We start from the raw sequence: 17,807 nt of genomic DNA, 5'->3' as shown, positions 1-17,807 counted from the left end.
TTCATTGACCAAACATCCCACGAGTCGAACACCCACCCTAGAAACGTATGGGTTCTGCTCTGGCTGCAGGCAGCCACAGCTGGGCCGACCCAAGGGTTACTGCAGAGCTTTGAACGACATGAAAACCTTTTGGACCTTGTCCCAGTTGAGTCCATTAAGAGTTTCCTTTAGTTACAGAGTACAAAACAGCATCCTGATGAGATACCTGGTGCTGACTTCTCTGAGAGCCCAAAGGGGGGTGTCAGTCCTGAAGCAATTTCTTTGCAGAGGGAGTAGGAGCATCCTTTTTTTCTTCTATGACAGGAACACTTTCTTTCTTAACCCACCCCCAATTTCCCTGTGTGGCGAGAAAGCAACACGCCAGCTGGTTTTAATGTTCATTTTGACAAGAGGCCACTTCTACACAAAATTTCTTTCCCTGGGGGATCAGCACAAGACTCCTTTGGAGTCCCAGCTGCAGGCAACCAGCATTGCTGCCAAGTCCTACCTTGCCTTCGGCGTGAAAGCAAAGACAAGACGTGTGTGTGGGGCCCAGCCTGAGGCTGCTAAGGAGTGTCTGCAGCCACCACGTCATTCCACGCCGGTGACGGGGACACCGGCCACCACCGTCACTGGCAGCGAGGGGCAGGAGAGAATTTCTCAGTCAGCCTCACCTCTGTCCACAGCCCTCGGCACAGGTCGCCGTGAAAGGTGGATAAAGGCATCAATATGCTTATTGCACAGCTCTAGGTACATTATTCATAAGTGGTTAAGAATTTAGAACTCTTATAAACATCAGCAAACGTGAATAGCATTCATTTTAAGTAGTTTGTAATAGCTAATCAGGTGGTTACAGATTTTATTATAAATAGCTTATGGATTTGCTGGGTTGTCTAACCTGCAAAAACAATTGATTGTTTAATGAAAACATGAATGTGAAGTGCAACTGCAAGTTATTAACCTGAATGTGAGAACGTCTTTAAACCTCCTAAGAAGGCCCAATTAAAGATAGAGAAGACATAACAGTATGTCGCTGTGTTTTCAGTATTGGCGATTCAAAGACGAAAGAATTAAAAGATAACATTAAAACAAATAATATATTAGGAACGTCTTGCATATGTCAGATTCCAAGCTCACACTGGTAGGCAGCCAAATGAAATCTACCGAATTGCATCAGTTTACACCTTTGCAAAGGGTTTGGCCCCAGACGGACGCAAATAACTTCCCACGCCTGGTCCCGTGCCACTGGGGTAGATGGATGTGTGGGGAGTTATAAGGTCAGGCAGAGCCTCAGGTGGGAGCTGAAATGAATCTTCCAGGTGGGGAGAGCTACAGGGGGGTGACATCTGGGGGGGGGTGACATCTGGGGGGGTGACAACCAGGGGGGTGACAACCAGGGGGGTGAGAGCTGGGACAGGAGGGACTGGCCGTGCAAGTGGTTACAGGAAAGAATGTAAGTAATGAGGTAAGAGGACCAGTTCAGCTTTCCTTTTATAGCAGCACCTAAGTAGGGAAAGGAATATATTTTTACCGAAAATATAGCCATAAAGGCTTCCTTTAAGGTAGCACAGCATCCCACAGCCGCGCCGGCAGAGCGCGGTCGCGGATGCTGGAGCTGCGGCACCGAGAGGCACGTGGACACCCCAGCTCGGACAACGTGAGACACAAACTGGTTTCCTCTAACTGGTTTCCACTCCTCCCTGCACTGGGCTGGTCCAGCACGAGGCCTCTTCGGGAGGCAGACGCGGCCTCGCGTCGCCTTCGAGTCCACAGCGTCGTCACCCCACAAACTGGGGGGGTGGGGGTGGGGGGGATGGAGTTAGCCCAGTAACTCGGGAGCGACCGGCTGGGGTGTAGCAAGGAGAAGCCAGACCCGAGGCCGGCGTCATTCAGCATCGCTTCGTGGAAGCCAACGGAGAGAACCCCCCTCACCTGCTGAACATTCAGCCCCCCCTAAATGTGCCCGTGTAGCTGCACCGTGCACGCTCACAGCTGCCGGTCACGCCTTGCACTTTACAAATGCGTTGAACTCTGCAAGCAAAAATGACATAAGCTGTCCTTTTTCCACCTAGAACTGCGTTCTTATTCATTTTTTTTCTGGCCAGAAGATCCATTTTTATACGCACAGTGGTGGGAGCACACACAGAGGTGCGTGTTACACATGCCCACCCACACGAACTAATGAGAAACCATTCGGATGGAAAGGATGAGATTGTATCTTATAGCTAAGTGGGTAAATGGCATGGTGCGCCGAAACCTGGAATAATAAACCTGGAAGCAAGGTACAAAGAAGGATGAATATCAAGTAAATTAAAGGGTTTGTGGGAGGCTGATCTGAAAGGGAAAAAAAAAAAAAAAAAAATAAAAAAAAAAAGCACTCAGACAACTATCATCAAAAAATCCCCAAAGCCTCTAGCTAGAAACCCAGGCTCAGTAGAGGAAGATGAAATCAAAGCAGAAAACAAGATGGGTGGTTGTAAAGAGTGGAGAAATCTGTAATAAATCAGATAAAGACACTGAGGTCCCTAGGAAGACACTCTCTGGTATCATACACCTACCGCAATTGCTTTGGGGGAGGTCAGTGCAGAGCACTCAAAAACCCACTAAACAATATAAACCACCTTAAAACGTGAAGCACCGTCAGCCCAGGCGAGGCCGGATTTCATTTGCACACCCAGGCTTACGAAGAAGGAAGACACGGGTCGCTGCAGGAGACAAAACTCAAGGTCACTGGAGTGAGCAGCACCCGTCCCGGTGCAGAAACAAGCAATGAGCAGCACACCACACCGTAACCTCCAGTACTGGTCAATAAAATGCAGTTTCAGTCTCTAGCCCCGCTCACCTACAGTAGCGTGTGTAAAAGGTGCATAAAAATTAAAAAAAAAAAATAATAATCCCTAAGTTTGAAAGCAGATGTGCAACTTCAAGTTCATTCAGGGAGCAGAGTTGAGCGCACACATCTCTGTTGATATCATCTCATTTTGGTCCAGCTGCATTTGCAACATCAAGAGAAAAATCAACTTTTTCAACAGATTTGAGGATCTTTTCCCTAGCATTTTACCTTGACCGCAAGCTCCTGCCCCCATGCATTCACTGCAAACTAGACTTTTGACTCCACAGAGGAGCGACTCCAGCCAACTCTTCTAAGACACGAGCTTCTTCATTGATCTCACAGCATTATAAATAATTTCCATAGAAACTGGAAATATTCCCTAAACCAACAGAGGCTTCCTTATTTCCAGCAATTATCTTAAGGTCTGATTTGCATTTTAAATGTCACCTGTATAAATTAAAACTGTTTACTGCTAACACTGTCATTATTCTGAGTCATCTGACAATAGCCAGCTACAGGCTTTTTTTGTTTCCTCCAGAAAGCTCTCCTACAAACACATCCCCCAAGACGCCCGCTGGGGCTGTCTCCTACAGACACCGGAGCCTGGCCCCTTCTGCAGGCACCGCAGCTATAAAACACACCCTTTTCCCCTGGTCCCTCGCTAGTTCTGGCAATACAGCTATTTCAGGATATCACTTGGGATAGATTTTTGAGCCGCTGCTGCAGCTGATCTTCACTCCTGGAAGGACGTATAGGTAACAACAGTCTCGGGTATTTTCAGGCACTAGTTTGGATTCTCCTCTAGTTAGGTTATAAATAATTTTCTTTTCTTTATAGTGAACTTTAACGACAAACAGAAGGTCTTCTCCCCATTTGAAAAGTTTGAAAACCACTGAAATAAAACAAGTCAGGTAACCAACTGGCTGTGTCATTAATGGTCAACTGTCAAGCTGGTTGGCTCCCAGTTCAGACTGGAAGTCCTCTACCAATCCACAGAGCACGTAGGCTAGGTAAACCCTGGATTATGCTCCGGTTCCTTGCCAGCGAGGCTCCTGTACCCTGGTTCATACCCACCAGATTTGGCTCACGGACAATTTCTCATTTCAAGCATTCAAGCCAGAAAATGGCAAATCATTCCCTGAAATCCCACCGTGCTCAGACCAATATTCTGTAAACTTTAGGTGGGGAAAAAACAGAGCCCAACCACGTTGACCTGCATCGCACACATACGACCAAGCAGCAGTGATGACTTGCAGTTACACACCAACTTTTCATCCTCTGACCTGAAAAGGCTTTGTAAAAATGACGATGCGTTTGGTCTAACGGACCTAAAGGCAGAGGTGGGGTCGAGGCCTTTCCTCTGGGTTTGTGCAATGCCCCCCCAGCCCCGAGCACAAATCAGCGCCTTCCACCCACCGCCTCAGACCATCTCCCCAGCCTTGTACTAACAGCAAAGGCCCTCGAAGATAAGAGAAGCTACAAACGTAGGTGCTGACCACCTGTGAAGACCTTCTGATGATTAGCTGGTTACCACATTCCCCCTGATTCTTATATTATTGTAACTACTTGCAACATTTTTCTTCAATTATTACTCTGATTTTTTCCACCCTTCAGATAAATTCTGACAGTTATACCTGTCTGCACCAAGGACTGAAAACTGAAGAGGAGCTGCTAATATCACAATTCCTTCCCTGGAAATTAAAAATTGGGAAGAGAAAGATGCTTTCCTTAAATATTCACAAACCAAACCTTACCATTAAAAAAAAAAAAAAGCAGAAACATTCAAGATCTTGGAGACCTTCCTGAGGACCCACCCTCAGCATCCACAGCTGCACTGGAGACAACATGTTCCCACTCTCGCGTCTAAAAAAATAACAGCAAGGCTTTCACATCTTTCCTCTCAGATACAGTAGAAGCAGGTATCAGAGCACCACAAGGTTACTAGCTGATGTCCTTCAGCATAATTGTTCAGGAAAATTATTATTCTAAGGAAGTTTATGAAATGATTATTTTGTCCAACTTCCCAGTTCAGCTTAGAGATCAATCTAGGTGAACTAATTCCATCTCCCTAATGATTAAATGCTTCATATTAATATAACCCTGAGAAGGCAAGTTCAAGAAGCCTGTTTTTCATTCCCTGGAATAATTAGATCTTGAGAATAATTTTGTACCTCCTTGGCTTTCTCCAAACTTGTTATTTCTTGAAAAACCTTTCCTGCACCTTCTGTTGCCATCAGCCCCAACAGGCAAAACAACGTTTTACCTCTGCCTAGCAAAACCACGCATGGGTTTACAGACTAAATAAACTAGCAAAGCGGCGAAGAGCCAGGCTTAGAGAGCTGAAGTGATTTACACCAGCATCAATCCGCAGGGCCAGGACTCAGTTGGAAGCACTCCCCCCTCCTTTAAAAGCAAGTTGAAAATATCAAAGTGAAGGTTGTTTTCTTTGCCGTGGAAGTCAGCAGGAGAAACAGGTTCTGCCAAGCAGAAGACGCATCTCAATAATTCTGACCTCCCAACACAGCGCTCGTGGATTCCCCGCGGTGCCGGAGACGCCTCCCAACCTCCCCGTGTCCTGGGGACCAAGCGGTGAGAAAAGTTGTCGAAGGCGCTGGTGTTCTCAGGGGCGAGGGAAATGAAATACAGGTGGTGAGAGGCTTCATGAAAGGAACTAAGAGCCTGCGATGGGCTCTGAGGCCCCGTTGCGGGGCAGAGCCCCCTCCACCTGCGAACGCTCTTGCGCACCCACGCCGGGGAGATGGGCCCTGCAAAACGCGCCGGGAGTGCTTTTGTCACCATCAGAGGACTTTGTGCAAAGCCCTAACTGAAAAACATAAGCCATCTCCGGCTTTCGTTCCCCTTTTCCTAAAGCTCATGCTGTAATTTTGCACCACCCAAGCCTCTGAATTTTCCTTCACGCAGGATGTTTTTAACTGGCGGTGGGCAGGGTGCTCTGCGGGGGCTGGAGGACAGCATTGAAGGGTTGATTGGACTCAAACCTTCCGTGTCTGTGATATGAAAATGTCACTTAAGAGGAATACTCCACTTGTCGCTACGGAGTCCCTGCAGGCAGACCAACACCCCGTCAGCAACGCTGGAAAACGTTCCTCCGGGGCTTGGCCCTCCAGCACTGCCCAGCCCACGGCGCCCAGCACAAGCCTGGGAACTGAAGCACAACCTTCACCTTAACCACAGCCCAAAGCAGCCGCTGGAAACCAAAGGCCTTTATTTTAACCCTGCAGCACGGAGCCTTGACCATGCCCGGGAAGGCAGAGAGCAAAGGAAGGGCAAGGAAACTTCGCAGAGTGATGCTACCAGTCTCTGCTACACCTAGAAACATCCCATCTTAGTTTTCTTTTTAAGCTATTAAAACTGATACAGAAGCTGTTAATTATGTCTTTGTTTCCTTTGAGGGCTCCCAGCTCAATTAATTTGTATAAAGCACCGAGTTCCAGTTCAATCTTAATGGCAAAGTCTCCCTTCACATACCACCGATTCCAGCCAGCACTTAATTTTAATGATAGTTAAATGAGGAAAAGACAGTTACATATTGCACACGCGCTGCTTAGGAAGCAGAGTGTGAAATTTCCACTGTGATTTACAGCACTGTAGATCTTATCTTTCAGACGTGAACCTGTGGCGGTGTATAAGTTAATTGCTCTGATTTCTATCAGGAAATATTGCCGAGGCCCTGGCGGGAGCTGCTTTGTTCTACCGCCGTTCACATGGAGATGTCCCACACTGCAAGTCCAGCTTTGTGCTGACCTATTATCCCAGGATTTCTTAATACCTTCACTTGCAGGAAACACGACTGACGGTTCAGTTTTTCTTTCAGTAGTTTGGGATTAAATCCGTGCGTAGAGATAGGGGAATAGCAGGAAAGCAGAAATCCCAACTCTCGGATGAATCGCCACGCTTCTTCATGGTCTTTAGTAGAAGAGAATATTTTGGTCATCGTGGCCTCAACCCTCTTTCAGGTTTTTACGTGTGACCGGGACAAAAACAGAAGAGCGAAGCGAAAAATAGTGTCAGATACTTATTTATGCTCAGTTAAAAATAAAACCCTTTTGAAGTCAATATTATGCAAAGTTCACCACTCCTCTAAGCAAAAGGAAGATTAGCCTTTCGTTATCTTCTGCCTTACGTGTATCAGACCTGTGTCCTCTCGCAGCACCGGCTCTGCCGGGGTTTGCCCCGGGGGGCAAGAAACCAAGCTCCTGCAACCAACAGCACTGCATCGCGTCCTGTACGCCTTTTGTCTTTATTTTTAAAGCAAGAGCCATTAGTTGCTTTGAAATAGGAGCTGGTGGCTCAGCTCCCTTCCCCTCCGGGGACAGGGCGATGGGATGCTCCGGCTGTAGCAGGGAAAGCTGCTCCCCTAGGGGTCCGGCTCACGGGCTTCGATGGCACCGCGCTGCCCACGCAGCTGCCCACGCACGAGTTTCTAATGCCTACAGGCATCATTTAAAGCAAGCAGCAGCACATCTAACGCCCCTGACCCTGCTCGGAGCCAAGGCAGCTCCAGCCCCTGCCACAGGGCACGGCCCTCCGGGGACACACCGGGACGGGGCGGGGGGACACAGCTGGGCAGTGCACAGCCCTGCCCTGGGACACCCGCAGCAGCACAGCCGCAGGGAAACCCACCCGAGCTCCTTCTCACGCCTCTTCTTGCTTTCCTTTTTCTCCCTCTCTTCTCCGGAGCAATTTTAGTTTCTCAAAGCTTTTGTAAATCCGGGTTCAGAAGTTCTTTCCAGACCCCACTCAGGGCTTGCAGCGAAGCTAATTAGGATTGCGTTCGTGGAGTTCAAATATATGATTCTTAACAAACCCAGATTTGCACAAACCGCAGGAATGTGGGGTTAGAGTAGCCATAGCGATTGCTGCCTTATGAATAAAACGTCATTTTTATATAAATACCCCACACACACATCACCCAGACTGAGTTCCAAGCCCAGGATTACCTCTCCCCCCGGCAACTATCCCGATTCTCAGGCCCATTACAGACTTTTGGGGGGGGGACCCTCTGCCGACCCGGCAGCTCCTGCAGATCCGGGCACGTGTGTTTCCACAACAGGAGCTCACCCCAAACTGCAGCCAAAGCGGAGGTGAATACCGCTCTGTTGCCGTATAATGCACCCTAATACATTTCTGTTTAATTTACCTTCCATTTTTACTGTTATTACAAGGCAATGCAACTTTCATAACCGTGCATTCATTATCATTTGAGTTATCCCTCCAGGAAATTACGCTGGAGAATCTGAGAGCCAAAGATAAATTACACATTGTAATTATAGTGGCAAGCTCGCTGCAACAATAGCCTGGAAGTTGCAACAGGGAAGCTATAAAACAGACACAGGTTAGTGCTGCTCGTAGCCAAAGAAAATAAGATCAGACCCCAAAGACTCACTACTAGGAAAACAGAAATAATGTGACTGTGGTTCAACAGGAGTCAGGGCACTGCACTGCGAAGGATTATCGCTTGTGTGTCTGTTGAAAAAGGATTTCACATAAACAGATTTAAAATTAAATTGCTGTCAAGTATTTACTCCAAAGGCCATTCTTGTATCTGTTTGTATATAATGTCATTCAGTACAACTGCAACGGATTCCGACTGCTCAGGTTTTATGTTCTTTTTTTCAAGGTTTGAGTGAAGTACCAGGGGTCACACCAACATTTTCTTCGCATTCCCTCGGTTGCGGCATGCCCACTAGTACTGTGACTAGCAGACCTCCTCTGGAACCAGCATTTCCCCATCAGCACCAGGAGCATAAAAGCAACAGAAGCACTTTTGTGTGTAGAGAGGCATAAACTCATCCCTAAAGACTCTTCACTTACCTCCCAAGAAAATAAACCACTCCGGCTTTTAAGCTGCCGTTGATTTTCGAATGCAAATGATAAAAGGCCCAAGAATCAAAAGGAAGTGTGTCATAACTGGTGCAATTCAGGGAGGAAAGCTGGCTGCAGAGTTGGAAATTAAACCTCCTTCCAGGGACCTGGGTCTCTGCAGGAGCTCTCGATTCTTCCTTCTGCTCAACGACCATAGCTGGAAATATAAAACAACGTTTTATTTTTGACCGAGACAAGTATCAGTAAGAAGACCTCATGGCACAGACCTCAAAGAAGTCCTTAATCTAACAGTAAGGTCTAGAATAGCGTTTAAAAACCATAACCTCTAAATTAAAAAGGCAAGTATACACAACCTCCAGTATTGATTAAAACCCCACAGCTTTATCACCAGGTAATTGCTTCACGATTGTTTTTTCAGCAGCACAAGCCTCAAATTTCCTGAATAGGAAACTTTAATTTCAGGGTGCCGCTAATTTATTGTGCCTGTTATTGCGACTTTCCAAAAGCTGAGGCAGTATCTCTCCAAGCACGGCATTTTTCTCTTGGGCTCCGGCTCAATTCGCTCCCCCATTTCCAAGTAACAACCCCCCCCCCCCCCCCCCCGGTCCCTGCGGTGCGCCTCGGCATTCACGCCGCTTCCCGGCGCACCCGGGGAAGCTGCTAAATGGAAAGGTTACGGGGAACACCGAACTCCTGCCCTTCGGCCCAGCGTCCCCCCCCAAACCCCCCCCCCGCTCCTGCTTTGGGGTCCGACAGACCAAGAGCCTCGGGAAGCGTCTCCACGTGCCCCAAGTTTGCACACACCCGTGACACGAGACCCACGAGCTGAAAGCGATGTTCAGCAGTCGGCACGGCCGCAGCGGCGTCCTCCAGAATAGACCCGGCCAGGAAAGGTTCCTTGGGCGTCACCGTATCAGAAATTTTCTACGTTTAAAGAAGTGAAGGCACCAACACTTCGCTCTCCCAAGCAGTGATGATGGGCAGCAACTACCCAGCCAGGAATAAATGGGATTAGAGAAGATGAACTGGCGGAAGGACCTTTCCCTCATTGTAACCACTGGGCAAACTACAGTTTTCAGAAGCCTTAAATGTGTATTTGTCGTTTAAATTCCTTTTTATCCATTTCTTAATGAGTCTGTGTTTCTTAGCAAAAAGCATTGGTTCTGTGACGGTAACAGTTGGAGAGCTGTAGCATTTCAGCTTTACTCTGTCGCTTTTTATACTACGGAGCAGCTTACCCAGCACTAACATCGTTTGTTTTGAGGTTCTGTGATAACTGGTGACACAATTACAATAATTTATACAACGTTGAGGGGTTTCATTTTTATTTTACAGTCGCTTACCTTCATTTTAAAACTAAGTAGGCTATCGCCAAAGATAATTGCTCAGAAAGAACAATTATCAAGCTGCCTAATGACTTACTTATTTCCCACAAAGTTTTCCCTTTCCACAGCCAAGCCCCAGACCCAGTGAAGTCGATAAACCAAAGCACCCACTGAGGGCAAAGTTTGTAAAACTTTACTGCACAACAGTCATCAAGACTGTTTTCCTCAGACCCACCCCACGATAAACGGTAGCACTACAGGAAAAGAAACCTTTTCTTGTCACTGCTTACAAAAGCAATCTCCCTCTTGAAAGAGCAGTGGTGAATTATGCAGTTTCCCCCCCCCCCCCCCCCCGCCAAAGCACCCCTACCTGAGCTCCCAAGGTCTCTCTATGCCTGCACCGCTTTTGGTCACTCGCTGGTGAGCATCACCAGAAGCCACGGGGCGAGGAGGGATCCTGCATCCGCACGCAATGATTAAAGTCATCATTCCACTACGGATGGCCGCTGGAACTGGTTTGGATTTTTCCTGGGCTGGAACACTTCTTACATCTCCTAATTTTCTCTCTGTTTTACGGTTCGCATTTATATTTATTTTTTATGTCGCACCCTCTTAGAACTTTCTTATTATCTTTTAAACAGAGACTAGAGTCTCCTCCTTTCCTCAAAACCAATTCAGCCATGAGCTGCTGTGCCACAAATCAGCCAAACCAGGGGCTAAACCTAAGGAGTCTCCTGCAGCGCTTACCTGACACCCACGTCCCTCTCTGTCCCCGGGGAAATCCAGCTCCTGGTTCCAGCCGTCGGTGCCGGGCTGGCTCCGGCAGCTCCAAAATCCCTCCTACGACCATAAATGTTTTGACGCGAGACGGTGAAATTCATAAAAAAAGGATCCTCTGCATTTTCGATATTAAAACCTCAAAAACTGCTCCTGCAAGGAATTCACTGCACTTTTTTTGCAGCAAATCCCTGGCCCCGGGTGGGAGGAAAAAAAGGCTGGAGGCAGCACACTGGAAAACAAAGCAGAGACTTGTTTTATCGCATCCTTCCTGTAACAGGGGAGGCAGCGCCGCTCCATCCAGCACTCACCTGTTGGCACCAAAATGATGATGCACCAGCAAATACGGGGACAGGGAGGGGATGGATGCTTTCAGACTGTGCAAATCCTTCAAAACCGCGTCTTTTTTGTACAGTGCCTTTGGGGCAGAGGCAGGTGGTGTCACCACCAGAGCCTCCAGCCGCCCCAAGCCCCAGGGACGGGAGTAGATCATCAACTACAGAGATTTTTTATCTTTTTTTTTTTTTTTTTCCTCTATGAAAACTGGTATAGAGTGTATCCGACCGGGGTTTTTTAATGGTAATACAAAATGCCTGGAACAAATTGGTTTTGCTGCTCCTGTATTTATTATGCAGGAAGAGTTGTCCCTAATTAGATAATATTAGATTTCCTGGCTCACACAAAGCAATTCAGAAATAAGACTCTCGTTATTGATGGGATAAACCATACAAAGAAACCGAGCAGGGTTTAATAATGCAGAAAAATATCAAAGGGAAAAAGGTTTTAATTCTTAATAAGTAGATCCATGGGTTTCATTAACCAGCATTCAAGATTTTTTTTAGGGTCGCTTTTATTACCTAATTAATTAAAGCCTGACCAATAAGATAGATTAATCTAATGGAATTGCATCTTGTATTAATAGCAATACTAATTAATCACCAAGCTGAAACACTCCTCACTCGCTGAAGAGAAACCTTTCCGGTGTTCAGCTAGAGAGAACACTGAAAAGGAAAGAGAAAGGATGGGCTGAGCACGTTTTTCTTCCCCAAATAATCGTGGTTTGGGGGAAGCTGGGAGGTAGAGGCAGAGCTGCAGCTCTGCCCGTCAGCGGGACGCGTGACGTGGGCTGTGACACACGCATGACATCACACCCCGCCACGGCACGCGGGTCTGACACCCCCCACGGCGGCTGCACGCGGGCGGCCCAGCCGACCAAAGCCAAACTTCCCAGTCTTACTGGTTTCGAGGTTTTTCTCACCAATAAAGGAAACACGAACCTGCGGGCAAACGGGAGGGGAGGAGGGGGCGCCGGCCGCCCTGCAAAAGCCATTCGCTTGTTTGGCAAACGAGGAGGCAGCCAAAACATAAATATGCATTCAGCGCGGGATCCTCGGGATCACATTACAGCACAGGTCACCCATGAAATTACTCCTGTGTATTTCCAGGGCCAGCGCATGCTAACAGACAAGGTCTATTTGTTTTTCTTTACCCTCGTACTGATTACCAAATTGCTTCCCTGCTCAAAACGTTCTGGTGCTCATTTGTGTTGTGTCAGTAGCAAAACAAATTCAGGAGCGGCAATCCTCCAAACCTAATAATTGTGTGTCAACGGAAGTGAAAGGCTACATTTCTCATATTATGAATAATACATTTTTAATAGCGTTTTCATTTCTGAAGTTTCAAATGTATCACCTTAAACCCTTTTCCACAGCCTCATCCTTGCTTTGTCCGCGTGCTGTGTCTCGGTGCAAATGCATTCCCAGGATGAAGGCAGCCATGGATAAACCAAAACCATACCTGAACGTAGGGGACCTTACACTTTTTTTAAACCACTGTTGATCTCCATTTGTACACGAACTGCCCAAGCGTCAATGAATCTCAACATTCACATCAGACCTCCTTTCTCCTTATTGCGCACGTGCAGCCCGTGCCAGATGCTGAGATTTCAGGCTGTTTTCAGGAGGAACATCTCAGGAGCTGAGGAGTCAGTAACCTTATCAAAGCATCCCCCGTTAGGAGCTGCTTTAGAGCAGCAGCAGAGCCCCGACACCCATCGTGCTGACCTTTGCAATTCAAGAGGATTTTGAAGGGTTTGTCCGGCTGCTGTCCCGCTGCAGTGCCCGGGGCTGCCCCAACACCCAAGTAGAACATCGGGTTCGGATCCGAGCCCTCCTGGGCAGGCAGCACCTCTCACCGCAGCCTCCGGGCTCACTGTGAGGACCCCAGGCTGGTTGGGGCTGGAGGCACCCCTGGGTCTCCTGCTCCAACCCAGACCCGTGTGCCCAGGACCGTGCCCAGGTCCTTCTGAGCATCCCCACGAATCCAGACTCCAAAGCCTCACGGGGCAACCCGCGCCAGTGCTCAAAAGAGGAGGAGGAGGGTGCAAACCCCTTTGCGAAGAACCGACCTAACTCACGCCACCGATTTCCACCAGGAAGCACAGCCCCACAGAACCTCCTGGCTGGAGAAACCAGGATTTCAAATCTTCGTTTGCAACGTCCTCTCGGGAGCGTGAAACGAGGAAAAGGGTCGTGCGCTCACCTGCGTTTCCTCATGAACAGGAATTTTTTCACCTCGATGGATTGAGCACAAAGCGCTTCCAGCCCCGAGTCTGCCGGTGTGTGAGCCAAGTGCCCCGTGTGTCCTGCTCCCACGGACGGCGGCGGGTGATCACAGCCACAAAGGGTCGTCCTGAACAGGTATTTTTCAAGGTTTCTTCCAGTTAAAGACCGGGACGCTGCTGCTGTTTGAGCTTCACGTGGGTTTGGCTGCTGCCGAGATCCATCAAAGTGTCACAGCTATTATTGCAGCTTTGCATAGTACTGTGCAACCTGCTCTGCCCTGGCAGGCAAGGAAAAAGGAAAAGGGAAAAAGGAAAAAAAGGAAAAAAGGAAAAAAGGAAAAAAGGAAAAAAAGGAAAAAAGGAAAAAAAGGAAAAAAGGAAAAAAAGGAAAAAAGGAAAAAAGGAAAAAAAGGAAAAAAGGAAAAAAGGAAAAAAGGAAAAAAGGAAAAAAGGAAAAAAGGAAAAAAAGGAAAAAAGGAAAAAAGGAAAAAAGGAAAAAAGGAAAAAAGGAAAAAAGGAAAAAAGGAAAAAAGGAAAAAAGGAAAAAAGGAAAAAAGGAAAAAAGGAAAAAAGGAAAAAAGGAAAAAAAGGAAAAAAGGAAAAAAGGAAAAAAGGAAAAAAGGAAAAAAGGAAAAAGGTCTGGGGGGAAAAAAAAATGTCTGGGGCAAAAAAAAGGGTCGAAGGGGGGAAAAAAAAAGGTCTGGGAGGAAAAAAAAAGGTGTGGGGGGAAGAAAAAAGTCTGGGGGGAAAAAAAGAGGTCTGGGGGGAAAAATCTAGAAAGAAAAGTCTAGAAAAAAGTCAAAAAAAAAAAAAAAGAGTTGGGAAAAAAAGTCTAGGAAAAAAAGCACCCCCAACTTCGTTGGATCTGATTTTTCTTTCACTGAATTATGGATTAATTATTCTTACTATACTCTGTGAAGTACTATACTGCTTAATATATGACAGCATACTAAAATGGAAAAAAGCCCGTTCATGTGCATAAAATGCAGATCCAGGCTCTGCTGTGGTGTATCAGTGCTGCACTCAGCTGTGGGTATGGAAGCAAAAGGAAAGGAGGAGTTAATCATTTGCAAAAAAAAAAAAAAAAAAAAAAAGCTGTAGTTACCGCATAATTTGTTTTTTCATTAAGCAGCATCCGAGAGCAAGGGGATATTTGTTCTATTAAAAATGCTTATTTAAAAACTCCTTTTAGAGTTAATTTTTCCTCCTGAAGGCTGTTTTTAAAAAAATCAATCTCCTCTGTAAAAGAGGAGGGAAAAGCACTATTTTTTCAAAACAGAGTTTTGTATTTCATCTGAAGTTAATGAAACACAGCTCCTTGACAAAACCATATAATACCAGATTGCTAGCACTACCATTACATGATGAAGATAATTGTTTCATGGTACTTTTCAAGAGCTATTAATGTTAAGAATTACTTATTCCACCAAATGAACATTATAAAAATTTAATAGTATGCAGATTGCCATTATTGCAAAAGCCTCTGGGCCTTATAGGCCAAGAAATTTCAATTATTCAAAAATATTAATAAAGTAAAATTTTTTTTTTTTTTTTTTTCTTTCTTCATTTTTCTAATCCGTGTCTTCACTTTTTAGAGCACCTGCCTCGAGTGTGCAAACGCCGCTGCCTTTGGTGATTTGCCTCTAACAACATGCAACAGTGTCCTCCACGGAGAGGTCTGCCAAGGGAGCCGTCGCTCTGCCCAAGGGCAGGGGAGGTCGCGGGGCATTCCCAGCCACGCTCACTGCTCCTCCTGGAGACCAGAATATGGTGCTGAGCTGTAGAGCACTGGGGAAGCTTTTTCATACTTATTTTTCATTCGAAATGGCAGGTGAGATCTTTTGAATTTAAGCATCCACTTGACGAATGCTTCCACTGAGGTTGCAGCACGGGCAGAGCCTTCAGACCAATTTAAGCTGCAAGACCAGGCTCTGGATGAGGAGAGAGAGAGACAGCGAGCAGGAAAGCTCTAACCCTGCTCCAGGCTCCTTCCCCAACCCGGTAAATCCACACTTCAGCAAACAACATGGACTACGGCTGGTCCCAGCTCTCCCAGCCACCGCGGCAGCTCCCACCCCACGCCCGTCACCCAGCGCCATCCGTCGTGTCCCTGCCTGGGCTCGCAGGAGGTTGGTGCATCTTCACCAGTTAGGGGCTGGGACGTGCACGTCCCTTCTTCACCCTTATGAGCACTTCCTAAATAAAAAAAAACGACTTGACAGAACTTCATAAAGTTACTGTATTAAGAACCAAACCTGCCTTCTCCTCCTGGAAGACGGGAGCAACCAACTCTCATCACTGGAACGGCCAAGTTGTGCTAATGAGGCTAGAGCAGCTCTCCCAAGCTGTCATCATCTGTAGCCATGAAAAACTGAAGGGATCAGAAATTTCATTATCTCCGGAGAAAAAAAAAAAAGCTGCTTTTCAATATAATCTTTCCAATCAAATGGCCTCCTCATCAGCGTAAGTTAAGTGGGGGATAAATAAGGCAAAAGCAGCTTTGAGCAAACGTTTGCTGATCTCTTTTAGGTGAATAAGTGAAACGAGCGGTGATCAGCCAAACAAAATTTCTCTCCAAAAGAAGTTTCAAGCTTCAAGTGCCAAGGAAAACATCCATAGGAACTAAAAGAGGCGCTTTTCCTGCACCCGCGGGGAGAAGCATAGCGAGGGAGCGGCGCGGCCCGGGCGGGCTGCTGGCAGCACAACAGCTCTCCTTTTCCTTGCCGCTTCGCAGCTCCACAAAGTTGTAAAACTCCATTTTCCAACGCTCCACCTTCAAGATATTACTGTTGTTTTGCTGCTGTACAACAGAGAGAAACCTTCAAAGAGTGGCACAAGAGTGGTCTCTGGTGGAAGGAGATCAGATCGACAGCGCTGCCACCAACCACTGCAGGAACCTGAGCCAAAGACCTTTGTCCACAGCTACCAGAAGTCACTTCTTTTCAGCCACAATACTAGAAACCCTAAAAAAAAACAAAAAAAAACAAAAAAAAAAAAAAAAACAAAAAAAAACAAGTAACAAGTTCTCACGCACGCTTTTGGACTTTAGCTCTTTTATCAACATACAATTTTACTGTACTCAAATCTGCCACAAAACCGAGAATGGGAAGAGTGGCTTTTCTGAGGTATTTTCTTAAATGTGGACTTGAAACTACAGTCAAAACGCTCGTCCCACTTCGGAGCTGTAGCACACTGACCAACCATCTGACAGCAGATAAGGAAACAAGACAAGATAAGGAAAGACAGCAAATAGTTGTTCAGGGCAGTGACACCACGAGTAAACGTGCAACTGCAGTCGAAAACATTCGAGAGCAGGTTCCTTCCTCAAAAATCAGGACTTCAGCCCACTTCAAAGTTGACACTTAGAAGTCTGAACCCAGAAAAAATAACATGAGATGGGCAAAAATCTCGTCACCCAAAAATTCAGAGGAATTTTAAAGGCATTGAAAAAAATCCAATCATTAACGTTCAACAGATGTTTCCTTGTAACTTGGGAGTTTGATCAGCACAGAAAACAGAAAATACCTGTCAGCTTCAACAGCCTTTGAATCAGGACTACAAAACAAACAAACAAAAAAAAACAGAGGAGATAATGTCAAGGAGAAAACAAATCCAGAAGAAAAAAAGGAAAAAAAAAAAAAAAATAATCAAAGTGATGGTCAGACAGCTTGTTTCCACATTCCTGTTTTTAAACACAGCAGGAGCTGTTTCCCAGCGGAGAGTTATCCATGGGCTGGAAAGAGCCCAGCAAGGCTCCTGGTGCAAAATTCTCACCTGCCCTCGGTTCTTCACAGACCAACTCGGAGAACGTGGAATCGGGAACTGCCAGCAGGTAGGTCGGTACTTGCTCAGACTCGGCTACCTGCTCCCAAGGCCAAGAGCTTGATGCCACCACACTTTCATTTCTTGGCTCCACATCACATCACTGCTTTCGGTGCAGGCTGCCCCTCAAATCATTACGCAGGGAACACGAAAGGAGGATGGGGGGAGAAGCAAGCGGCTTTTCGTTTTGGAGGTGGGATGGTTTTCCTGCAGTAAGGAGCCATCCCCTGTTCTAATTAGATGAAACCCAGCATCTCATGTCTAGTGACCAAGGCAGATGAAGCTGGCAAGAAAATCTTCGCCAAAGAGTAATCCCTTCTCCAAACCATTAACTTATTTTGTGTGCTATTGCAAGGATACGGTTGAGAAGTCTCATTTCCCCTAGGGAAAATAAAAGCTATTTCTTGCACACCTCCATCACGTGTTCCCGAGATAACCAGGTCTAAGGCAAAAAGACAGAGCCAAGCTACCCCTGCAGACAAAGAACTGTCAAGTTCTGGTTGAGGCAGACTTTCCCTTCCTCCCCAAAACACCCAGCGGTACGCCCAGCCTCTAAGGAAGTGGAGTAACACGGTATTTGCTGTAACAGCAACGCTCTCAGCAGCGACAGCTCATGACTAAGGCTGGCTCTTAAAAAACAGTGAATTCCCAGCCTACCCTC

The sequence above is a fragment of the Tyto alba genome, unplaced genomic scaffold (assembly GCF_018691265.1).
Source record: "Tyto alba isolate M040663 unplaced genomic scaffold, T.alba_DEE_v4.0 Super-Scaffold_3, whole genome shotgun sequence".
Taxonomy (NCBI): domain Eukaryota; kingdom Metazoa; phylum Chordata; class Aves; order Strigiformes; family Tytonidae; genus Tyto; species Tyto alba.
The sequence above is the reverse complement of the archived record's forward strand: the minus strand, read 5'-3'. Positions refer to the sequence as shown.